Source organism: Odocoileus virginianus, chromosome 29 (genome assembly GCF_023699985.2).
Source record: "Odocoileus virginianus isolate 20LAN1187 ecotype Illinois chromosome 29, Ovbor_1.2, whole genome shotgun sequence".
NCBI lineage: Eukaryota > Metazoa > Chordata > Mammalia > Artiodactyla > Cervidae > Odocoileus > Odocoileus virginianus.
In genome coordinates this window covers 27,151,077-27,178,370 of record NC_069702.1, presented here as the reverse complement: position 1 = coordinate 27,178,370, position 27,294 = coordinate 27,151,077, and the positions used below count along the sequence as shown (strand labels likewise).

Here is a 27,294-nt window from a genome sequence, read left to right as displayed (position 1 = left end):
AATCAAAAAATTTAAAAATGCACTTTTCTCTCCCCAGGGAATTGGTTCTGTTGACTAAAAAGCAACCTAAAGCTAATTTTTCTGAAATTACCAAGCTGGCCGCCGATATTAAAAATTTGCATCAGATCTGTTGTAAAGGAAATGCAGTAGTGTGTGTACTTGGCAGGGTAAGATTTTCTCTTTTCTTAAAACTCATCTCAACTTTTTAAATATTTGTATTTCTTAAATAAACATAATACATATTTATAAATATAATATAATATAATAAATATGGTATATAATTAATCTAAAAGAGTAATTATTACTTCTTAATATTACCAGTAGAATGAAGTTGCCTCTCTTTATCTCCTCATGCAACATTTTTTTTCTTTCTTTCTTTCCCTCCCTCCCCCATCCTCCCTTCTTCCCTTTCCCTCCTTCCTCAACCTGTCTTACTTTATTTTATTATTTTACTCTTAAATTTTTAGAGTTGACTGCTAATTTCCTCCTATATTGTAATTGTATTTCATATATCTTTGAATCTCTAGCAAGTCTTATAATTGCAGACTATACCCTGAGGCCATATCAGCCTGGAGGGAAGAAGAAACCACCAAAACAAAGAGATGGTAACAAGGGGCAAGGACTGCGGCATGGGCAGCATAGAATTTATCTGCCCTAGGTGTAAATGTAAAGTCTCAAAACCCCAGAGAAGGAAAATATTGTAGCTGTTAAAAACCCAATAACAGTTCAGTAAATTACAATCATATACAAGTCATGTTCATTCTGCAAGTTTGAAAACTAATAGTTTTCATCACAATTAAAAAATAAAGCAGAAGCAAAGTAAGACATGATTTCAGAGAGAAATCCTCTGGAGGAGGGCATGGCAACCCACTCCAGTATTCTTGATTGGATAATTCCATGGACAGAGGAGCCTGGTGGGCTATAGTCAATGGGGTCGCAGAGAGTCTGACTCAACTGAATTGACTGAGCACGCAGGCACAAAACAAATTAAGGGATGTGGGTAACAACTTGTGTTAAAACAGAAAAATCATTGAATAGAACACTCAGTAAAATCCCTAGAATTCTAAGTCCTCAAATATTTACTTTGTCAGAACAGAGAGTTGGGGTAAGGCCATAGCTTTTCCTTGGCTGCTATTGCAGTTGGCCATTGCTTGCTGAGGTTAGTGCCATGTTCATCTTGACCAGTTGTGAAGGCGTGGCTGCCACTGTGAATTCCGTCCTGGAGATAGGCAATGTGGAGTTGTTCCTTGGACTAGTTTCTGTATGGCAAGAATCTCAACTGATACTGGAAGGAATACTGTCCTGCACCCTTAGAAGTCCTGCTGGCTCTTCAGGACAGGCTCTCAGACTTCTGTCTGCATGAAGATTATGTGAATTTGGGGGGAAATTACAGGGAACTTTGAAGCCTATCCATTGTTGTTAAAACAAGATAAATTTGCTTAAGTCTTTTAACACATAAACAATACCTATTCCAAATTGGTAACTCTAGGACAGCTTCCGTTATAGTCTATATTATGACAGACATGGGATTCCCTCTAGCTCCATCAGTAAAGAATCTGCCTGCAATGCAGGAGACCTGGGTTCAATTCCTGGGTCAGAAAGATCCCCTGGAGAAGGAAATGGGTTCCTTCTCCCACTCTAGTATTCTTGCCTGGGAAATCCCATGGACCGAGGAGCCTGGTGGGCTACAGTTAATGGGGTCATAAGAGTCAGATATGACTTAGTGACTAAACCACTGAAACCACATGCTAGAACAATCTCCAGTTATTTAATAGTATTGGCTAGTATTCTAACCAATATAAAATAACTATGGGTACTTCTGGCATTCCGTAATTTTTCATCCTTTTTTAGAGGTCATTTTGCTTTGTTTTAATTAGGGTGGATTCTGAACATTAGTAAATATTCTTTTATCTCCTAAAGATGATCATTTGCTTTATATTGTTTGACTTATCCATTGGTGAATTATCTTAAAAGATTTACTAATTTTTGCCCATCTTTACATTGCTCAAGTCAATCTCATTTTACTCTATTTCTAGCCTTTCTCTCTCTCTCTGCCTTTCTCTATGTATATTATACATACATACGTTGAATTTTTGCATTTATGTTTAGCTGTGAACTGGATCTGGAACTGTCTTTTTTGGCACATGCTTTATCAGGTTTTGGTATCCGGTTATGCTCACTTCTAAGAAATGGATTAGAATTATTTTCCTTTCGAATTCTCTGAAACAAATACTACTGTAACCTATCTATTTTGTGAGGGTTTGTCTGTGAAACTGGAACAGGGATGGAGATATAACCTGGTGTGACAGCTTCTTCATTTCTTTTGTTATGACTTATTTAAATGTTTTCTCAGCTAATCTTCATTATTCATGAATTCTGTCCTTGTGAATTCACCTACAGGCCAAAATTTTTTGTAACCCCGAAATCAACACTCACAGCACTCTGTGGTCATTTCCAGAAACTTGCGCATGTTCAAAGCAGTGGAAATTTAAGTTGTCTGATGCACATGGTTTCAACTGCAGAAGAACAAGGCGATGGTCCTTGTTTTCCCATTGTAGCTCTTGTGCTGTAAAAAAAAATGTTCATTTAATGCCATGTTTTTTGCATTTCTGCCTTTTTTGTTGATGATTTAGCTGTTTAAAATGGCCCTGCATATAACACTGAAGAATTGCCCAGAGTTTCTAAGCACAAGAAGCTGTGTTGTGCCTTGAAGAAAGACTGTATATTTTAGATAAGCTTTGTTCATGCCTGAGTAACAGTGTTAGTGGCTGTGAGTTCAATGTGAATAAATCGTTAATACTCAAGAGTCCCTCTTATTTCCTGCTTTGCTTCCTAAGGTTTCAGTTAATGACAGTCAACGTCCATCTGAAAATAGTAAACAGAAAAATCCAGAAATAAGCAATTCCTAAGATTTAAATTGGGCACCATTCTGATCAGCAAGATGAAATCTTGTGCCATCTTGTTCCATCTCGTCTGGGAGGTGAATCATCTCTTTGTCTAGCGTTTCCTGTGGATTAGTCACTTAGTCATACAGGTCACCAGATTGGCTGCCCTGGGATCATGGTGCTTGGGTTCAAGTCACACACTGATCTCAGTGCATAAGCGTAATGATGCTGGTCAAACAGAAGCTGTAAAGTGCATCCTTTAGGTGGAAAGGTGAAAGTTCTCCTTAATAGGGAAAGAAAAAAATCATACGCTGAGGTCACCGAGATCTATGGTAAGAACAAATCTTTTATCTATGAAATTGTGAGGAAGGAAAAATAAATTCGTATTAGTTTTGTCACACCTCAAACTGCCAAACTTTTGGCTACAGTGCATGATAAGTGCTAGTTAGTTAAGATGGAAAAGGCATTAAAATTGCACAATTAGGTATTTTGAGAAAAAGACCATATTCACATAACTTTTATTACATTATATTGCTACAATTTTATTATGTTACTTTTGTTAATCTCTCACTGTGTCTAATTTATAAGTTAAACTTTATCATATGTATGCATGTACAGGAAAAAATATACAAGCTTTGGTACTATCTGCAGTTTCAGGCATCCACTAGGGGATCTTGGAATGTCTCCCCTGCAGTAAACAGGGGTGGGGGGACTACTGTATATATTAAATAAGGAGTTTTTAAACAGAAACATACACAAAACAAGGGTTATCTTTTGATTTGCTGACGAACATGTGGCCAGAGACTTGTAGAAACTTTATCCTCTATTTCCTCTAGGGTTGATGACTCAATATTCACGAATTCAGTGTTTATAACTACTGTGAATAATGAGACTCAACTATCCTTATTTTTGTCAGGGCTTGAAATATATGTTTTTCCTTTAAAACTTCTCCTTTACTAGTATTTTCTCATTTAGAAATAGAGTTCTGCCTGACATTATTATTAATGGATAACTAAAAACATTGATTATGTAACTATACCTCCTTATCCCTCATGTATATATATTTTCTCCTTTAATTAATCAGTTTTGCAAAAGGACCATTTAATTTATTATTCTTTTCCAAGATAGTGTTCTTGGAAAGATGACTCCAGTCTTACAAATAGGTGGAGCTTGATCAGAAGTGATTTAAATCATTTCTTTTGTTGCTGATTTTCAGTCGCTAAGTCGTGTCCAACTCTTAGCAACCTCATGGACTGCAGCATGGCAGGCTCCTCTGTCCTTCATCAGCTCCTGGAGTCTGTTGAGTCTGTTGATGTCTGTTGAATCAGTGATGCCATCTAACTATCTCATCCTCTGCTGCCCCCTTCTTCTTTTGCCTTCACTCTTTCACAGCATCAGGGGCTTTACCAGTGCATCTTTTTCAGTGCCATTTCTCGGCCTGGCCTATAAAATCTCCTGGCCAAAACACTCCCAACCTGAAGGCAATGTTAGAATCTACAGGTGGATGATGTCAGAGCCTTTGCCAGCCTTGTTGCCAGAACTACTGCCTGCAGGCCTGATGCCTCCCGTTTCAACAGGACTTTATTGAAACAGATTTGATCCTAGTAAGCCACTGGGGGCAGACTTATCTCCTAATTAATGTAGAAATTCTCCCTATTGATCTCAACCTGACTCCATAATGCAGCTTCCACTTAACCACTCTCAGATCTAGACTTTTGGCACATTCTCCTTCTCTCCTGATCCCTTAATCTTCATCTCAACCAAAGATTCCCAGTAAGTTCGAAATATCCTATATATCATTTCCCAAGTATGTCATGGTTGTCACCCTCTAAGACTCTTTATAGACCAACATGGACAATTCTAGTATGCCTTTTTCTCTCCATTTGTTTCCAACTAACTTATATTTGTCATTCAAGACTGAAATCATTCAAAATCTTTACTCTGATCTTATCCAGTGGGATTGCAATCTCTCTTTTCTCATCCAAATTATAATATATATATTTCTCTAACAATTTATTTTATAATGCATTATTTTGTTATTTAATTATTTAAACTCTCCAACTAGACCTGTGAGTTCCTTAAGTGTAGAGATTAGTTTGTTCATATATAAATGTACTAATTTGTGTGTGTGTGTGTGTGTGTTCAGTTCAGTTCAGTCACTTAGTTGTGTCCGTTCTTTGTGACCCCATGGACTGCAGCATGCCAGGCCTCCCTGTCCATCACCAACCCCTGGAGCCTACTCAAACTCATGTTCACCGTGTCGGTGATTCCATCCAACCATCTCATCCTCTGTCATCTCCTTCTCCTCCCGCCTTCAATCTTTCCCAGCATCAGGGTCTTTTCCAATGACTTGGTTCTTCACATTAGGTGGCCAATGTATTTCAGCTCCAACATCAGTCCTTCCAATAAATATTCAGGACTGATTTCCTTTAGGATAGACTGGTTGGATCTCCTTGCAGTCCAAGGGACTCTCAAGAGTCTTCTCCAACACCACAGTTCAAAAGCATCAGTTCATCGGTGCTCAGCTTTCTTTATAGTCCAACTCTCAAATCCATACACGATTACTGGAAAAACCATAGCCTTGACTAGATGGACCTTTGTTAGTAAAGTAATGTCTCTGTTTTTTAATATGCCATCTAGGTTGGTCATAGCTTTTCTTCCAATGAGCAAGCATCTTCTAATTTCATGGCTGCAGTCACCATCTGCAGTGATTTGGAGCCCCCCAAAATAAAGTCTGTCACTGTTTCCATTGTTTCCCCATCTATTTGCTAAGAAGTGATGGACTAAATGCCACAATCTTAGTTTTCTGAATGTTGAGTTTTAAGCCAGTTTTTTCACTCTTCTCTTTCACTTTCATCAAGAGACTCTTTGTTCTTCTTTGCTTTCTGCCACAAGGATGGTGTTAACTACATATCTGAGGTTATGGACATGTCTCCCGGCAAGCCCAGCATTTCAAATGATGTCCTCTGCATATAAGTTAAATAAGCAGGGTGACAATATACAGCCTTGATGTACTCCTTTCTCTATTTGGAACCAGTCTGTTGTTCCATGTCCAGTTCTAACTGTTGTTTCTTGACCTGCATACAGATTTCTCAGGAGGCAGGTCAGGTGGTCTGGTATTCCCATCTCTTGAAGAATTTTCCACAGTTTGTTGTGATCCACACAGTCAAAGGTTTTGGCATAGTCAATAGGGCAAAGTAGATGTTTTTCTGGAGCTCTCTTGCTTTTTTGATGATCCCACAGATGTTGGCAATTTGATCTCTGGTTCCTCTGCCTTTTTTAAATCCAGCTTGAACATCTGGAAGTTCACAGTTCATGTACTGTTGAAGCCTGGCTTGGAGAATTTTGAGCATTACTTTGCTAACATGTGATATGAGTATAATTGTGCAGTATTTTGAGCATTCTTTGGCATTGCCTTTCTTTGCGATTGGAATGAACACTGACCTTATCCAGGCCTGTGGCCACTGCTCAGTTTTCCAGATTTGTTGGCATATTGAGTGCAGCACTTTCATAACATCATCTTTTAGGATCTGAAATAGCTCAACTGGAATTCCATCACATCCACTAGCTTTGTGCATAGTGATGCTTCCTAAGGCCCACTTGACTTCTCATTCCAGGATGTCTGACTCTAGGTGAGTGATAACACCATCATGGTTATCTGGGTCATGAAGATCTTTTTTGTATAGTTCTTCTGTGTATCTTGCCATCAGGAAGATTCCCTGGAGAAGGGAATGTCTACCCCTCTCCAGTATTCTTGACTGGAGAATTCCATGCACAGCGGAGCCTGGTGGCCTACAGTCCATGGGATGGCAAAGAGTTGGGCACAGCTGAGCGACTCACACTTTCACTTCTACTTTTAACATACAAGTAAATATGTAAGTGTAATAGTAATATCATGGTAATGTATATAGAAAATGACAGAGACAAAATGTTTTCTCACCTGGGATCCTAAAACAATAACAATAGCAAGTGATAAAACTCTCTATTTGTATTTTGTTGGGCTAAACTTGAAAACAGTAATATAGTCCATCTTCCTTTAAGTTCTTTGAGAACTATGACACTTGAGTAAGGTCAGGTAGGGAAGCTTTCTTATTAGAAAGAGTCAGTATAACTGGCCTTTCTGATCTTTCAGTTTGCAAGAGAAAAGCAATATGAGGCCAAGTTTTTCTCTGCTTTTCTCAATAAAAATAAATATGTTCAGAATGAAGTCATCAAGAATAACTGCTTCCCTTTCTGTTTTATAGAGTCAGCTTATGAACTACATCTGCTCTAAACAGGCTATTCTATCTAGCAAATTCTCTCCATGCTGTGAACTGCCAGAACCATTCCGAGGAGAATGCATTATCAACTCGGAAAATGAGGACAAACCTGGTCTCTCATCCCCGCCCCTTCGCAGGTTTACAGATCAGTCTGTATGCAAACAATTCACTGACAAGCAAGATTTCTTTCTACAAAAATAATAAGGCTTTTTGTAAAACCTTAATAAAGGGATATTGTATTTATGGATTCTTTGGTAGAAGTTGCAATCTTGAATGATGGCAGAGGCTAGTCAATGATATCAGTCAGTGGTTAAATGGTCAAGAGGATATGATCTGTGTAGTCCAAGGTGGCAGCTACTATTTGGCTCTAGCTACTTGTGGCCATGTGGGAATGTAGGCTTTGGGTGGTTGGATCAACTTTTTGGAGGGGAGTTGAAGGTCTCTTGAGTTCTAAATGTTGACAACCAATATAGGAAATTTTAAAAATGAAGTGAGTGTCAAGCGTGTGCAAGCTTTGCTCTGAGAGACTTAGAGTCATGTTTAAGTAAGGGCCTCAGATTAGTATGGCCAGCTCTTCTGATTATTTTAATACCTACTATCAAAGCTATTGCATAGAATTTCAAGATTAAAGAAATGGAATACTAACATCTCTAGTGCCCATGCAGAAGTACTATTTATTTGGGTCATAAAGCAAACTGATTTCAAGATGAAATATTAAGATAGTATTACTTTGTCATTGAAATATTTCCAAAGTCACTGTGTAAAGTATTATTTGGAGCGACTAAATTCTAACAAAGCATAAAAATTTGAGTTTTCTTCAAAGTTTTCTGTTGAGTGACTTTAGCGATATTTCTGCAATTACATTTGACATTGGCTTATAAAAGTAAATGTCACTATCTGAAATCACTTTCCCTAGACTTGCATTTGGTTCTGAAAAAGTGGATAGGCACAACTTAGTGGAAATCACGTTAGTCTGTGAGTTGGGACACCTGAGTTCCAGTCTAATTTAGTCATGCATCTGCTTTGAAATGCAGTTCAAGCCTTTTAACTTCCCCAGGCTTTTATGTTCCAACTGTAAACTGAGGCAGTTAGATAAGGTCCCTCCTTAAGGCACTTCAAAAATCCCTCCTGCAATTCTATGATTCCTTTAGGAGTATTCTAGAGTCAAAATTTCTCTTTCTTGTAACCCAGAAGAATGTATAGATTATGAACAAGGGGAAGATGGTGATTTAATACTTATAAAAAGTGTAATATTTATAAAGTCTAGCCTCAAAGGTCATTAGGAAAAATGTTCTCATCTACACACTTGAAATGAATTTCTAGCAACAGTAAGGAGAGACCCTGAGCCAAGAACTGAAGTTTATCAGAATATTTTAGGTTCAAGTTTGAGTCTGCCACTCACTGTTGTGTGACTTTGGAAAAATCATGTAATTTTATTGATTTGGTTTCCTTATCTCAAAACATAGCCAGAAAAACCTCCCTGCCAGTCACCCAAGATTTTCAAATACCTTAAAGTCAGTTAAAACATTGGATAAATTGAATAGATGGCTTTTGAAAGAAAAATATGACTTCAGAAACTTACTGTTTACTCTCTAATTTGCTTCATGTGGAAACAGGTTTCTTTATGAATACGCAAGAAGACATCCAGAGTCGGCAGCTCCAGTCATTTTAAGAGTGGATGCAGTATATCAAAATTTACTGGGAACATGCTGTAAATTAGAAAACCCTCTGGAATGCTATAGCCATGGGGTAAATTCCTTTTTAAAAAAAACCTATTTCTCATATTTGTGGTGTGATTACAAATAGAGAAAAGTCCAGTGCTGTTAGTAGTACCATGCTTTTATTAGATAATTATGCATGTTCTGATTTCAAGCATTACACAAAAACTATGATTTCCTTCTAAACCAAAGGTCACATCATTACACAGCAGCAACTCTCAGTGTGAGTTACTGCCTTATAAATTCTGTGTTTTATGAAACATTCTCTGTGCAATTTTCTCTTTTAAGTTTGCTTGACCTGGTAGCAGGTAGCATGAAAGCATAGCCTGTTAGGGTGAGGGAAGGTTGAACATTTTCAGCAAGCAGGCCTGGACACTTTCCCTATTTCAAGCCAGAAATCATACTGTTTGCAGGCAGCGGCTCCTGTTGTGCAGTTGACATGAAAAACAGGTGACCTTACAAATCTCTGACCAGGTGATCTGTCATCCATGGGTTACCAGGAGCTAGGAGGTTCTGGCTTTTGTTATGCTAATGAGTGGCTTGTGGGTTGACAGAGAGGTGGGGATAGAGGGTGAAGGCATTTCTTGTTCTGAGTACAAGCAGGTACATCTGGCATCTTCCTGTTCCTGGAGAGAAAGCTAAATGAAGGTGATTTAGTCTTCTGTAGGTTAACAGTGGTCCCCAACCTTTTGGCATCAGGGACCCATTTCATGGAAGACAATTGTTCTATGAACCGGGGTGGTGGGGAGGTGGGGGGAGATGGTTAGGATGATTCAAGCACATTACATTTATTGTGAACTTTATTTCTGTTATTATTACATCAGCTCCACCTCAGATCATCAGGCATTGGATCCTAGAAGATCTGGTTAACACCCTTTCAATGCATCACCTGTAGATTTCACAATCACCCTTATTATGATAATAACCCCTTATAGGAGGATGGGTGTTTAGAGTTTACAAAGTAGCTTTACAACCAGTGTCCTATTTTATTCTCACGGCAGCTTGGTAAGATAGGTAATGGCAGAATTACTAGCTACATTTTATAGATGAAAGTATTGGGTTTCAGAGGTTCAGGTGACTAGTCCAGTGCCACTCAGGCAAGAAAGGTTGAATCCAGACAAATAGTTTGCAAACTGGGTAAAGTTTTTACTATTGAACACTGCTTATTAGAATCAGGTGGACTGGGTCTGATTGCTTAAGATGATAACCAGTGTTTCTAGCAAAGAGCTAAGTCTGCAAGGTCAGTTGTATCTTCCCACTGGGATTTTATTTGCACTGTTTAAGAACTTTTTCAATTTGTGTTTAGCTCTAAGAATTCCATGTGATTTCCTTCAAAGTGTATTTGTGGAATGCTTCACATCTGGTACGTGTTTTTATTAAACCTTACTTCTTAATATGTATCTATATTTCTATATCTACATCCATATGCCCATATCTGTACTGTCTATATAAAAATGCTGTGTTATTAAAAATAACCAATATATACACACATATTCTGATCAATTGAACTTTGATCTATAAATTACTTTTAAGGACCTCTTTCTGGCTTGATGAATGACTAGCTTCATACTTGTAAAATATGCCATTTAAACTCACAAATGAGTTCATATCAGAGGAAACTAAGTATCAGTCTGGTTGTCCTACTTTTTTCCTCCACAAAGTACATGGCCATTCCTGTTATAGCAAAATGTGTTTTTTCAACATTTCCAAACTCACTGAGTAAATAAAACCCTGGGTTTAGTAAAACAGTTACATTAAACTATTACAGAAGATGATTTTGCAATCTAACCTCAAGATGTATTGTCGCAACAATAGGCAAACACTGATTATCTTTATTTTTCAGGAAGGGATGTTTCAAAGAGTGGTTCGTGAAAGCCATGAGCATGTGAAAAATCAGTGTGATGTACGTTAGAAATTAGGAGATAGTAACTTTTACGACAGATGTTAGTTTTTGTTAACTTTTGCTGCTAAGAGTTGCTAAGAGTCTATATTCAACCTTAAAACCTCAGAGGCCAAGGAAAAAATCAGTTCCAAATTAACCCAGCTATCCTTATCTTGATAAGATACTTGACTACATAACTTTGTGTGCTTTTACTTTGCTTTTTGGTCCAGTTTCCTGGATTCTAATCAATGCCCAGAGATTAGGGAGCCAGCAGCCCTGACCCCCTTCTGCAATCTCATAGGAGCCTCTACCTTTCACCCGTACATTTAGCTTGGGGCTCTGCCTGCAATTTGGAGTCAAGGCTGCAACAGAGATCTGATATAGGGTTGCTTTGTCAGTTTCAAGTCAGGTCACCATGGCACTAGAGTATTTTCACCATCAAGAGTGGAAATAAATGGAAATTGTAGTTATTAGTCAGGGAGTGCACAAAAAAACTCTGTGTGCAGAGAGCCTGGCAAATCCCATTTATGTCAAAGATTGTGTGCATGTGTGCTCAGTCGCTTCAATTGTGTCCAACTCTTTGTGACCCTATGAACCGTAGCCCACCAGGCTCCTCTTTTCATGGGATTTTCCAGGCAAGAATACTGGAATTGTTTGCCATGCTCTTCTCCAGGGAATCTTCCCAACCCAGGCATTGAACCCAAGTCTGTCTGGGTCTCCTGCATTGCAGGCAGATTCTTTACCCACTGAGACACTTGGGAAGCCCATGTTAAAGATTAAGATATAAAAAAAAAAAAAGGCCAATTTTCAGTAATGTTTAAGATATTACTACTATAGTCTACTTAGAAGCAGAGTGCTGGGGAAAAATTCGGTTTGATATAGTATTCATAATACTGAACTTAAATGACTGGAATAATGAAACCAGAGGAACTATTCTCATTTCAGACAGAATATTTGTTTTTATTTTCTTTTAACTGTTATGTTTGTTAATGTCTAATTTAAGGATTAGACCCATGGCTCTCAAACTTGAGTGCATCAAAACTGCCTGGGGGGAAAAAAAGAAACTACCTGGAGGATTTGTTGAAACACAGCTCTCCTCTAGAGTTTCTGAGTCAGTAAATCTGGGATGGTGCATGAGATTATGTATTAATATTTCTAACAAGTACCCAAGGGTACTGATACTGCCAATCCAGGGGTTGGATTTAAGAAGCAGCTACATTATTTCCCTAACTCCATTATAATATAAATGCAATAAATGATTCTGATATTCTGTTGTCCAGTTCTGTAGTCTTTCTCCATTCAAAATTTTCCCCTGTATTCCTCAGTTCCCACCACCACTGTCCTAGTTCAGGCCACCAGCCTCTCTCACTTGAATTACTGGCATGGCTTTTCCTTCCCTGGCTCTGCCTCTTGCCACCTCCAGTTGATTCTTTATAGAGCAACTGTAATGATCTTAAAAGCATTGTAAAGCTGCTTCTATAGTTAAGCTTTCTTCTTTCCCCTCTTTTCAATTTCCAATCCCCCCAATTAAGAAAAACAAAACCTCACTCAGTGACTTTCTAAATGCTCCACCCTTACTTTCACTCCCCTTCACCTGGGTCATTTTTAGTTATTGGCAGGATCTCAGCTCACATGTCATTTCCTCTGGGAGGCCTACCTGACCTCCCTGGGGTGGAATTAGATGCCATTCCATGTATACCTATAGCATTCTGTGTTCCTCTCATCACACTGAGTGTGCTCTTTTATCTTCCCAACTAGGGCATGAGCCCAGGAGAGCAGGAAATGTTTTCTGATCGATGCTGTAGCTTCTGTTCCTACACATCACAAACAACCAATATATGCCTTAAAGACTGTGCATATATTTATTTCAGGAGCTGTTTACTCTGAGTCTGATTTTGCAGTCACCCACATTAGCTATCATAGCATCCTTGATCCTATGTAGAAAAAACTGGATCAGCATGGAGCATGTGTGATGTGGAAAGAGAATTCTAGGTCTACTGAAGAAGCTATTGGAACACTGAAATAGAATCTAAAAGAATAGACTTAAGCCCAGTTTAAAAACTTGCTCATCCCAAATATCAGATGATGACAAACACTTTGTAGAATTCTTCATTTGAGGCACAGAGTCATCTCCAGGAATAAGACATTATTCTTTCAGGCTCATAGTCTTTTATACGAAGAAAGCCCCACAGCTGTCTGCTCAGGAGTTGATTGTTCTCACGAAGAACATGGCAGCTGCTGCCAGCAAGTGCTGCCCACTGGATCAAGAGCCCCAGTTTGTCTGCATGGAGGACTCGGTAAGCACACCCTTGACCGCACGTTTGCCTGTCGTGGGAAGTTCTCAACTCCAGGCCCCAGCATCAATCTCATGTCAGTGGACACATCTGTAAGTTGTCACTGGACCCTAATAATTCTGTCCTTGGGAGAATTTCTTTCTGGATGGTTCATGCCAACAGTCTTTGAATGACAGCAAGGGTAAGACCCTTACTTTGCAAAAACTGGGGATGTCAGATTCATCAGGCCTTTGCCTGGATCATATCTCAAGATCTATTCCTTGGATTTTCAAGTCAACAAAAGTGATTTTGCTGATTTCAGACTAACTCATCCTAATCAAAAATGTAGTAAAAAACAGCCAGTTTTCCTGTGTATCTCCTTTACTCTCACACGATTATCATACAACACTTCCAGCACCAGATGTGTGAGTATTTTTTCTGATAAAATATAATTGTTTTGGTTGCAGATTTAAATTTTTTATTATCCAGCTCTGTCTTCCTTTTAATTTTTTTATTAACAATCATGCCTTCCATAGGGAACTCATGGTTTATACTCCTAAAACCTTGCTTTTAAGTGATCTTTTTGGTTACTGTGAAAATGGATAAACTTGTAAATTGAATGCTGATGCTCCAAGGTTTCAGCCACTTCATCCCCACATACATAAGTGACAGGGTATTTGTGTGGTCACACTCAGAGGGGCCTAGAGCAGGCTTGCAGCCAGCATTAGAGTAAGTGTCAGACACCACAATGGGAGCAAGGCAAGGTGACTGTTCTAGAAGGAGACAAGAAAATTAAAGAGGTAACTGAAAGAAGATTCAGGGATTCCTTTCACCATTCATTTATTCATTTTTTTCCAATAATTCAACAAATGTTTATATAGGATTTGCCATATACCAAGTTTGATGGTGGTTACCAGTGTCCAGTTATGAGACGTAGAAACACATTGGATTTGAGCTTTTTAAGTAAGAAATCCAACCATCAGTCTTATATCTGGATCAAAATAGCAGTTGTGTTGACCAAAGGCTTGATTTTAACTTGATACAGCATAAAGAACTCCTGCCTCAAGCCAACACTTGTCTGTAAACTGGGCTGGGAAGGAATTTGGGAAGTGGGGTTCAAGGGAACTCACCTTGAGGATAATAGGAAGGTGGAGGTCAAGGCTGAGAACTAGGCTTCACCTGACACTCTTGCTCTTTCCCAGATGATAAAATTCAGGCTGAGTTTAGCAAAAACTAGAATTTGAGAATAATTTTCTATGGATTAAAAAAAATAATCCTAACGACCACAAAACTTATGGCTCTTATCTTAATTCTTTTCTGGGGAAGGCAAAGTTAATTCTTGGAGCTCTATGCAGAAGGCATGAGACGGAGCCCATCAGTGCTGCTGTGGGTCAGTCCTGTGATGACTCGGATGCCTTCAGAAAGCCTTGTTTTGATGACCTGCAAGTCGATGGAACTTACATTCCTCCACCATTATCCTGTGACCAAGTCATCAACCTTAAAGAAGACTTGTGCAAAGCTCAAGAGGAGGAATTAAAAACTGAAAAGCTAAAGTAAGGATCTTTTTGTACACACAGCAACAGCAATGACAAAGACACAATTAATTGAAATCACTCCACCTCCTGACAGTGGGCAGGTTCCCCTTTAAAGCCCACCCTCCCTTCCCACCCTCCTCACATGCCCCGCATCTTGTCCTCAGGAGAAAGGATACTGGTCCTCATAGTTCTTTCTTCCTCAAGATCAACAGAAGTGCTAGCTTATTTCTAATTAAGTTATTTATTCGAAGACTTGCTCTTGCAGGGTCTAAATATTATTAGTCCGAGAATATTGTCTTTCCAAACGAGGCCAAGGTTTTGTTGCCTTGAGAATAAGCATATTATCGTGGTCAGCAAGCACAAGGTTGTCACTTGTTCTATCACAGTACTTAAAATTCATAAACCAACTGACACTTGAAGTCCTTTCTTAGCTCCCAAAATGAACTGATCACAAACTAGTCTTTAAACCTTTTCAGTAAGCATCCGATGATCACTTAGTTAACCATTTTTTTTTAGCCCAGGCTAATGTGAGCATATAATACTTTACTTTTTAAGTTCAAGATTTGCTTTCCCTTGAGGAAATTTTCTGGTACAAATAGGCATCCTTTATGTATGTTATCTCCCCAAATCCTGACCACAGATTTAGGAGGTAGATAACATCATTACCCCATTTTAATTGTGAGGGAATTGAGGCTAAGAAGGCAAGAATAACTGGTATGAGATCATGCAGTAGGTAAATCAGTTGCTGAACTGGAATTTGTACCCAGGTTATTTGGCTCAGAGCACATATGCTTAACAACCAACATGTAGCTGTTAGCGTGCCCTCGTCAAAGGGTTATAATGCTGGTTATAATTTTTAAAACTTGAAACTCTTCATGTAAAGGCTAGATAATAAAAAGTGTGAAATATTAGGAAGCATCCCTGTTCTGGTGAATTCATGGTGTTTTCTGTATGGAGAAAGCAATAACATAGAGACTGATAATATAGAGATTTTTAGAATATTCTGGAAAAATACATACTGGGAATTAAGAGCGAGGCTGGACAAAGCCCTCCATTTTCAGGGAAGTGGTAGGGGCTCTCTCCTATATAGTTCTGGCTGATTGCCAAAATAAGTTCACATAGACATGAAAAGAAAAAAAAAAAAAAGAAGGGTTCCTGGAAGGAAAAGACAAAATTCAGCACGATTATAAAGAGAAGGCAGAAATGAAGTCATGCAATAAGATAGAGAAAATAGGAAGAGAATGCTGGTTCAAGAGAAAAGAATTTAAAATCCAGCAAAGAAAAATACAGGGTTGAAGGGTTAAGACTTAAGATAGGAGGATTAGACTTAAGATAGTTAAGACTCAAGATTAGAGTGTGCTTCAAATGAAAGGATGGATAGATGTAATGAAAATAAAAGATCAATATCATTGAAATGAAGAACCAGAAACAATTTGGTGTTGAGGATTAAAAATAGAATCTAAGATTTAAAAAGGTAAATTGAAAACTAAAGGAATATATAGAATTAGGGGAATTTTTAAATAGCAGTCAGGTTGAGAGGTAGAGACATGGGGAGGTGGAGGTGGGAGGGAGTTGAGAGGAGATAAATTCACTGCAAGCAATCACGAGTATGTGACAAATTATGGGGGGCTTTGCGCCTAGCTTCCAAATGTCAGAGTCCCCAGCTGTAGAAAAGGCAGCCTTTATATCCGGAGTGTCAAGGAAAGGTAACACGATGCTGATACCTTTGCTCTAAATCTCATTCCCAGACTTGCATTCTCATAATGGGAGCCTTTCCCCCCACTTACCTATCCTGGATCAGTGAGTGTTTCTCCTTGTTTAAATAAAAGCTGCTTCTGTCTTCTCTGGAAGCTCAGTGGTCTCCCCACTGGTGCCTCTGGGGAAGTGCATGCAGAAGCCCGCTGACCCAGCAGGATTGGGGAGAGCCCCACGTTCAGGTGTCTGAGGCACGGGTGAGTGAGAGGAGAGAAATTCTGGGGATTGAGACTCGAGGGCTTGGGAGGAGCCAGGCTATGAAGACACCTGGAATCCACAAAGCTTGTGAGGAAAGAGAAGGGTAGCTATGAGGGAGCCTTCCTACCTCCTCTGTCTTCTCTATTATTGTTAAATCTACAGCTAAAATCTTCAGGGAAATTATAAAAATGCTCATCCGTTATTTACTGAATGAGTAAATGGGTAGATAGGTAAGAAGTTGTGACAATGTACCATTTATTGTGGGAATCAGGGAGAAGGGAGACAACGGTTGGAGACAACCAGTAATTTGAAACAGACAGTTGCAAGTCCTGCTATTACTATAATTATTCATTATCCTTGCCATCATTTGCTGAAATAATTAATATAATTACTCATATTATCTTTGCCATTATGTACTGCATGCCTCCAGTATGTCAGTTCCTGTACTCTGTCTTTTAACATAGTATAATTTTTGGTGTTCACAAAAACCTTGCAAAGTATTGTTTGTTGTCATTCAGTCACTAAGTCATGTCTGATTCTCTGAGACTCCATGGGCTGTAGCCTGCCAGGCTCCTTTGTCCATGGGATTTCCCAGGCAAGAATACTAGAGTGGATTCCATTTCCTTTTCCTGGAGATCTTCCTAGACCAGGTATTGAACCCACATCTCCTGCACTGGCAGGTGAATGCTATAGGTGTTCAAATTCTCTTTTTTTGGATGAGGGTCAGGGAGGCCAAGTATCTTACCCATCATCAGACACACTAGTGAGTGGAGGACCTAACTTGAGCTGAAGTTAAGTTTGACTGCAAAGTTTGTGCCCTTTTCATGACATTGGAAGGAAAGAGCAGTCCAGATTTTGCATGAACTTGCAGTAAACCCTTGGCCCCTCCTATTATGGCTTTGGCTACTTGGAGTTCCGAATTCACAGAAGCCCCAGTAAGTGCTTGGAAATAGGGTAGTCTCACTATGTAGGTACACGTGGTGGTTAGTTTTTATAGCCTGGGACTGAAGCTATCCTGTTTTTTTATACGTTGGTCAGTGAATTTCAGCATCATGAGCAATACTGAATCTGTGGGAAAATATATTGAGACAGAATTCACCAAAATTCCAGTGGGAAATAGCCTATATTTCTCACTTTGAATAATCAATGTGTTAAAAACTGATAATTATTATTCAAAGATAGTATCAACTGTTTTGACTATGCATCATATATAACCGCGCAGACTTGAATGATACAGAGACACAGGCAGTGTTTCCTCTCAAGTGGGATCAAGTTTAGGTCTAATGGGAAAGCTGAATATGTGCATCCATCAACTATACTTTAATAAAAAATAATTTAGAAAAGGATCAAATATGTGCAGAACAGTTGGATAGAAAAAGGAATGCTAACACTATTGTATTTCATTGTAAAATTTTGATATATTTTTAAAGTAATATGTAATCACTGAAGAAAATTTAGAAAATACAGAAAAGAGAAGAAAGTCATGTTACTTTTATTCCAACACTGCAGAAATACCATCATAAACATATATACAGTGTAGGAGTATAGAATGTCATGTATGTATACAAGTGCACTCTCCCACAGTTGCCCTCTGTCCATCCATCTATGCTTTGAATGCTTAATAATGCAAGCTTTGCACACTCGTGCTACTAACTGCTTACACAGAACTTCAGTTCCAGCAATTTCTCTGAGTCCTCAGGGGAGCGCTTAGGAAACTCCTGTCGCCTCACTCCCTGAATTCTCCAGGCGTGACCCTTGGCACCACTCCCGTGCCACTGGGATCAGCCATGCCCTCCAGGTACTGCCGTCTCCTGTTGAGCAGCAGACTGCATCCCTTTCAAGGGATGACAAAACTGCTTTATGTTTTGTTGTTCAGGGAAAAAAATCGTATCTTCCCCAGACCCCAGGATTGTGCTTGTTTAGTCGGGGTTGTGTCAGTGCTGCTTTTGTCTCAATGGTATGCAGGACTTCAGTGAAAGTACTCACCCATCCTCCTTTCAAAGCGTTATCCTGATTCCACATAACTCAGAATTGAGTCTAATGGAGGCCCAGCTGGGCAACCGCTGAATTACTCCAGTCTCCTGCTGCCCAACCTTTCTCAATGGGCGGAAGTCTGTGAACCTGACTGCTTGTCTCAGGACAAGTTCTCATAAGTAGCTCTCAATCCTCAGCACTTTCTGAGAGAGACGCTCACTGCACTGGCTTGTTATATTTGCCCAGAACTATACTATTCCCAAGGAGTTGAAACTACTCCTACCAATTCAAAGTGGAGATGACACAGAGCCTTATTTTAAGGTGACAGAGGGCATTACATGAGGTAGCATTTATAAATTATCAGCACATTGTCTGAAACCTAGCAAATATCAGTACACTCAAAAGATGTTGGCTGTTTCACTGTTTTTTTTTTTTAATGTAGTTAAAAACTATAATGTACACGTTAGTCTTCAAAACAGCTATTTTAATAGTTTTCTAATATTCTAGTATGTGGGTACAATGGTGACTCAGCAATAAAGAATCTGCCTGCAATTCAGGAGAGGTGAGCTTGATCCCAGAATCGGGAAGATCCCGTGGAGAAGGAAATGGCAACCCACTCCAGTATACTTGGCTGGGAAATCCCATGGACAGAGGAGTCTGGTGGTCTACAGTCGCAAAAGAATCGGGTATGACTTAGTGACTAAACGACAACAATACATGGGTACAATTATGAATTTATTCCCTGTTGCTGTGCATGAAAATTGTTTTTAATTTCTAAGTGTCATAAATTGTGACAATGAATATTTTTGTACATATGCCTTTGTCCCCTCTTCTGATTTTTTTTCTAGATTCCCAGGACTTAAAATTAGGAGTTAACATGGAGTTAATCAGAATCTCCTAGTCCTTTGACTGTGTTTTGCTGGTGCTCAGAGGATACAGTGATTGCATGCTTCTTAAGCCCACCTCATATTGTATTAATAATAGTTTCTGAAAAGAAACTTGGCTTGAGCTTCCTTATTCTTTTCAGCCTTTCCCGTGGTCCACCTTTGTCCATTATCAAGGCGGGGCGAAGGTGGAGGTGGGAGAGGGTGGAGCTGAAATGTGAAGATCAGAAGCATGTTCAGAGGGCTATCCAGTTAAGCTAAGTGTCTGTCTGATTGTTTAGATGGTTTCAGCGTTCTACGGCCATCTGGCCAGGGCTGTTTTTGTGGGTCCAGGGGGCACCACTTGGATGAGCCAAGCCTGGGAGCAGCAGAGGGCCACTTTGGCCTCTGGACTGTTCCCAACTTCACCCCTGCTTCCCGCCTGGGCTGCAGCTTGCTTTGCCCAGCGCCTGCGCTGGTGCCACATCCACACTGGAGACTTCACTGTGGACGGCTGCCAGGCAGCAAAGGCTTGGTGGCATCTCAGTCCAGGAGTCAGGCGACCCCGAGTCACCTTGCTTTGGGCCAGCTGCCTGCGCTGAGGCCTCAGGGAGAAGAAAAGGGCGTGCCACTGGGCTGGACAGTGAGACTGATGCGGTGCACACCTGCCCTTCTACTGGCTGCTCCTTCTGCGCCATCGTCTCGAGCTGATGGCAACTGGCACAAACTGTGTCTGCCAGCCACCCAGGGCAGCCCAGACTAGAGGTGGGGCGGGGCTGGAGTTCTCTGTCTTGTGATGGAAGACTTATATAATATCCTCAATTCTGCCTCTTGGTAGAAAAAGCCTAAAATATTAACATTTGTTGGATCCCTGGTTTAGAGTGTCATAGAAATAGCTAGAAGCTTTGAGATATTTTTTATTATACCTATTCAAGCACAAATAAGGCCACTAGGTGTTTTCAATTTGAATTTGAAAATGAAGACCAAGCAAATGTTTTTTTTTGGGGTAAGCAATAAAATATGGATTAAGGTACATTTTCCCTACCCTTCGCACCTTGTTTTCTTTGTAGTTAAATCTTTCTTGATCAGAAAATAAAAGACAACATATGTTATTAAATAGACAGACACTAGGTTATAATTTTGAATATTCAAAGTGATTGAATCACTGACATTTATATGGTTGTTGGGAAACTATTCTGTAAGAGGCATCTGAGTTGACTGTCAAACTACTAAAGTTTCAAATTTGTATATTGGCTTTATCATTAATAACATATAAAGGGCCCTCAACATCCAGGTGTGTTATATTTGGAATATTTATTGGGAAGTTAGTTTTTTAGGATAGATGTTGTTCACAAGAAAATACTATAGGAAAAGCTAATATATTGTATAACCTATTCTACCCAATGTAATAAAAATAGAAAAAAGTATTTGTCCTAGTAATAATTACATAAAGATAATTAAATTTACTATAATAGGTATATTGATGAGATGTGCTTGAATAAAAATGTCAAATAAACATGGAGATGGAGATAGACATTGTGAAAACTGTGAGAACATCAGGTCATCTTCAGATCCTTTAAACTTGAGAGTGAGAGCTATGCAAAGGCAAGAGTGGCGTGCAGCTTTCAATAAGTAAAGGTGGGTTTGCAAGCTGGCCTAGACCTCAGTGAGTGCTTTTTTTTTTTTTTCGCCACTTATTTCTTTTTCAGACTCCTCAGCAACCTTGTGAAGCAGAAACCGTATGCAGCAGAGATGCAGTCCTAATCAATTATTGTGGGTTTTGCTCACCTGGTGGAGATGTGCTGCCAAGCAGAGACAAGTGAAATGTGTTTCCAAGAAGAGGTATCCCTGTTTCTTTGTTTATTCTCTTAGCACTCTTAGGGGTTATTAAGTTTAAAAAAAAAAATCTCTGTTCTAGTCATAAATGGATTGGGAAAAAATCACAGTCTCAGTGGATTGGTGTAACTAAGTATTTTGGTTGAGGGTATACTACTATTTATGTTCATTTGCAGAAACTAGGTGTGTTAGACGTGAAAAGAGATAAACAGAAAGTCATTGACCTCAGATGAACTGAGATGTTTTAGATTGGGGGTGGGTGGGAGAAGGATGAGCAAGACTCTGGTCATTGTAGAGAAAAGGTGTCCATGGAAATACAGAGACATTTTAAACAAATAACAGTTTAAAGGCCTGTCTGGGCAAGCTGTAGCTTTGTTTGAGAAATTTCTGGAGGCACAATCAGAAAGAGTCACTAAAGGTAGTTTGGGGCTTAACTAGGAAACCAGGTAAAAAGGATTATATTTTCTCAGTGGCAGATCATTAGAATAGGGGGTTGAAGAGTAGAAAAAGAAACTATGATCAGAAAAAAGTGTCTCTGTGCATATCCACTAAACTGACTACCCAGTGACTGTTTTTATCAATGTAATTATATATAGTTAACAAACAAATGACTTTTCATAAGATGGTAAAGTTGTGTGACTTAAATTTCTAAGAATATCATGGTGATCCTACCATCACTCTGAGGCACAGAAAATTCATGTAAATTCATGGAGGAGACCTGGGATGGCCACTCTTCTGCAGATATAACATGAGAAACAGAAATTTGGTTGTAGTAGGTTATAGTATCTGAGTAGAAGACTCCAAGTATATGGTTAAAAAAATATATGATAAAGCAGCCTTTACAGTCCAAACAGGTTGGGGCTAGTTAAGGCTGGGGTTTAGCAATGTCCTAGGGAAACATTTTCACAGGTAACAATTTTCACGAATGCCTTAATTACCTTCAGTGGCTCTTTTCTGGGCTTCCCTCATAGTTCAGTTGGTAAAGAATCTGATTAGCTCTTTCTGCTTTTTCAACTAAGCTGTACATGTGCTTATGTTAAAAGTCACATATCTTTAGTCTAAGCCAAAGAGTTGGTGCTTTTGAATTGTGGTGTGGTGAAGACTCTCGAGGGTCCCTTGGTCTGCCATGAGACCAAACCAGCCAATCCTAAAGGAAATTAATCCTGAATATTCACTGGAAGGACTGATGTTGAAGCTGAAGCTCCTTTACTTTGGCCACATTATGCGAAGAGCTGACTCACTGGAAAAGACCTTGATGCTGGGAAAGATTGAAGGCAAAAGGAGAAGATGGAGGCAGAGGATGAGATGGTTAGACAGCATCACTGATTCAATGGACATGAATTCTGAGCAAAATCTGGGAGACAGTGAAGGGCAGGGAAGCCTGCAATGCTGCAGGCCACGGTGTCACAAAGAGTCAAGACACCACTTAGTGACTGATCTATAGCCATAATCTGAGGCTCAGCTGGTAAAAAAAAAATCCGCCTGCAATGTGGAAGACCTGGGTTCGATTCCTGGGTTGGGAAGATCCCCTCAAGAAAGGAAAGGCTACCCACTCCAGTATTCTGGCCTGGAGAATTCCATGGACTGTATAGTCCACGGGATCACAAAGAGTTGGACACGACTGAGAGCCTTTCACTTTCACTTTCATAACTTTGTCAAAAAGGTAGTCAAACTACTGCCCTCTGGCTAACTTAGCTTCACTCCCTGTTCATGTAAATAAGGTTGTGTGGGCACGCAGCCCTGCCCATTTATTTACATGTTGTCTGCAGCTGCTTTTTACAACAGCAGAATTGAATTGAGTAGTTGTGACACAGACTGAATGAACTGCAGATTTCCAAATGTTCTCTGGCTGTTCACAATAAGAACTTACTAGCTGATAACACAAAATAAAAACAGTCACAAATGTCCATTTTTTCATTTTAAAGCCATTTTACTTTTTGTAAAGTATTTAGAAAATACATCACTACCTCAGTAATAACAGTAATAATAATAGCAACTATTATAGTTATTATTATATATCTTATATATAATATATATATTATAGTTAATAATACTGAAATATCTTTGTATGGGGTAGAAGGTGGTCAAAAAGTACAAACTTGTGATCAGTTACGAGAAAAACAAATGCCAGGGATATGATTTGCAACATGATAAATATAATCAACACTTGTTCTTGTTGTTCAGTCTCTGAATCCTGTCTGACTCTTTGCAACTCCACAGCCTGCAGCACGCCAGGCTTCCGTTGTCCTTCACGATCTCCCAGAATTTGCTCAAATTCATGTCCATTGAGTCAGTGATGCTACCTAACCATTGCATCCTCTGTCACCCCCTTCTCTTTATGCCTTCAGTCTTTTCCAGCATCAGGGTCTTTTCCAATGAGTCAGCTCATAAGCACTTTTTTCAGAAAGGCCTATACTTAAGAATTCCCTAGAGAATTTTCTTGACATGTTCTTGCTCTTGAACAGGAATACTCCTTGCTGGAACTATTTCACCAATAGCATGATAGGAAGATTTCTGTGTGCTTTTTCCTACACTTTTTGTCGAACAGCAATCTTCAACTTAATGGTTGAAAAGCCCAAATTTCTTCCCTTCCCTCTCTGCTTTAGGATTTCTCCACAAATTAAAGAAGCAAATAAGAGTTATTTGAAGAATATATCATATTAACTGTCATTTGCTAGATTAACTTCTTCAGATAAAAAATGTTATTATCTGTAATTATGCATCATCTATAAAATTTCATGATGTTTAATCTCATAATTATTCTAAGGCAGTGATTCTGGAATATTTGTGTGCATCAGAGTTGCTTGGAGGGCTCGTTAAAACAAAATCAGTGTTTTCTACTCACAGGATTTCTGATCAATAGATCAATAGATCTGGGCTGGGGTCTGACAAGTTCCCAGGAGCTGCTGATGCTACTGGTTTGGAAAACACTCGAGGAACCACTTTAGGGTGAAAGTAGATAATCATAAACTAGTCCCCCGTCCCCTCCCAATATTTTCATATATCTAACTCCTAGAGAGAAGTTGGAACCAAGGACAGTAACAAAATATAATGAAGCAATTGAAAAGTAACCTATTTGTGAAAAAAAAAGTGAAAGAATTTGGGGACAGTAAATAAAAAAGGTAAGACTGGAATATAAACAAAAAAAGTAAGACTGGAATATTAAAAAATAACCTTATGTTATACAAATCAGTTCAGTTCAGTTCAGTCGCTCAGTCGTGTCTGACTCTTTGCGACCCCATGAATCGCAGCACGCCAGGCTTCCCTGTCCATCACCAACTCTTGGAGTCTACCCAAACTCATGTCCATCAAGTCGGTGATGCCATCCAGCCATCTCATCCTCTGTCATCCCCTTCTCTTCCTGCCCCCAATCCCTCGCAGCATCAGGGTCTTTTCCAATGAGTCAACTCTTCGCATGAGGTGGCCAAAATATTGGAGTTTCAACTTCAGCATCAGTCGTTCCAATGAACACCCAGGACTGGTCACCTTTAGGATGGACTGGTTGGATCTCCTTGCAGTCCAAGGGACTCTCAAGAGTCTTCTCCAACACCACAGTTCAAAAGCATCAAGTCTTCAGTGCTCAGCTTTCTTCACAGTCCAACTCTCATATCCATACATGACCACTGGAAAAACCATAGCCTTGACTAGATGGACCTTTGTTGGCAAAGGCATGCCTCTGCTTTTTAATATGCTATCTAGGTTTGGTCATAACTTTCCTTCCAAGAAGTAAGCGTCTTCTAATTTCATGGCTGCAATCACCATCTGCAGTGATTTTGGAGCCCCCCAAAATAAAGTATGACACTGTTTCTACTGTGTTCCCCATCTATTTCCCATGAAGTGGTGGGACCAGATGCCATGATCTTAGTTTTCTGAATGTTGAGCTTTAAGCCAACTTTTTCACTCTCCTCTTTCACTTTCACCAAGAGGCTTTTTAGTTCTTCTTCACTTTCTGCCATAAGGGTGGTGTCATCTGCATCTCTGAGGTTATTGATATTTCTCCCGGCAATCTTGATTCCCGCTTGTGTTTCCTCCAGCAAAGCATTTCTCGTGATGTACTCTGCATATAAGTTAAATAAGCAGGGTGACAATATACAGCCTTGACGTACTCCTTTTCCTATTTGGAACCAGTCTATTGTTCCACGTCCAGTTCTAACTGTTGCTTCCTGACCTGCATATAGGCTTCTCCAGAGTCAGGTCAGGTGGTCTGGTAGGCTTAGCCAAAAATATAGGAATATATAATCAAAATAGCTTGGAATCTTATCAGCAAGAATTTGTGTGTCTCTTTGTGTGCCTCTGTTTGTGGAAGAGGCCTTGGTTTGACTGGAGCGCAAAGGAATAATTCCTAGTGGCTTTGGGAGTCTCCAAAGTCCCCGAAGTGAAGTCTGTGTGCGCTCCGTTGTGTCTGACTCTTTGTGACCCCATGGACTTTCGCCCACCAGGCTTCTCCATCCATGGGCTTTTCCAGGGAAGAGTACTGGAGTGGGTTGCTGTGCCCTTCTCCAGTGGATCTTCCCAGCCCAGAGATGGAATGTGAATCTCCTGTGTCTCCTCCATTGGCAGGTGGGTTCTTCACCACTGCGCCACTTGTGAAGCCTTGGAAGTGATGAGGCTTAGCCAGTTAGCAGTCTGTAGATTTTCCACTTAGACTAACTGCTCCGGGCACCTACAGGCATTTTCTTTGTTTTCTTTTCTGAGATTTGAATAGTCAATTATGTGAACCTGTTCTGCCTGCTGAAAGAGAAAGTGGGCAGGCTTGAAGATTGCCTTTCTAGCTAGGACTGGTGGGAGGATAAAACATTTTTAGACGAGATGGAAGACATTCTGAGAAGTAAACCAGAATGCAGGAAAATTCTAAGGAGAAAAAAGTGAGCCGAAGTTAATGTTGGAGTGTCGATAAGAATAAGAATGAAACAAAAAGAAGGAATGAAATAAGAAACTCAGCCATACAAGATGAATTTGGACCTTCCAAAGAAAAGGAATCTCATATTTCATGAGGTAATAATGTGAATTGCAGACAGCAGCAGTTTTAAGAAGAAAACTACTCAGGTCAGTGGGGGATGATAATTATAGCCTGAGATAATTATCTGTCAGCCAACAGAATATGACATAGAAGAAAGTTAACAAGAATTAGCAGAAATTCGGGCAGACTGAAATGATGGTTTGAAAATAATACATGAAATTTAATAATTAATAAAAGCAGTATTCTGCTTTTAGTTGTGACTCAATACAAGTTTATGTAAAAGACTTGCTGTTTTGAGTAGCCTATGCTTAAAATTTGATGGGTCTACTATTAAAGCTACTGCAATCCTGGGATGCATTTCTGGAGAAAAAGCAAGGATCAGAGTAAGCAATGTGATATCTCTATTATATGGATCAAGTCATTCTGGGATACTGTATTTAGCTTCTTTTGGTACATTAGACAATTTTTGAAAATTACATAAGTAATACGTGAACATGAGTAGGGCAAAAGTTCAGACAGAAAAGCAGGGTACATTTCCCGTTCCCAAAAGATAAACAATTTAAATCTTTACTTTTAGTACTCCTAGTGGTTAGCGTTATTACTTTAGTAGCTTCTTAAAATATTGATATCACTTAAAGAATATAGTGTGTTTATGCTGACTTCAACAATGCTACTAGTAGACTTTCAATATATTTTTAAGTAAAGTATTTTTCTTTTATTGATTATATTCTTTCTTGGTCCTTACACTTCAGTCAGCATATAGTGATTTTTCACAACATATTTAATGTCTAAATTTCCTTTGATTTCTTTACCAACTTTTCTCTTTAAAGCTATGACATTATTTCCACATGCTCTACGTTTGTTAATCCTGCTTTGTAAATGTAAGGTGTATGCATGCTAAGTTACTTTAGTTGTGTCTGATCTTTGTGGCTCCATGGACTGTAGCCTGCCTGGCTCCTCTATCCATGGGATTCTCCAAGCAAGAATACTGGAGAGGGTTGCCATGCCCTTCTCCAAAGTGTAAGGTGTATACACTTTGTCAATAGGTTGATGCTAAAAACTGGAAATCAATAAATAGTATATTCAATAGTGCATTTAACTTTAATGTTATTTACAGCCATACAATGAATGGGTTGACCAAAAGTTCAATGACTGA

The 27,294-nt window shown here is 39.3% G+C and overlaps 1 pseudogene; it reads left to right on the top strand.

Moving 5' to 3' along the window:
- LOC110132145 (alpha-fetoprotein-like) overlaps positions 1–27,294 on the top strand; it is a 46,826-nt pseudogene that overhangs the window by 16,077 nt on the left and 3,455 nt on the right.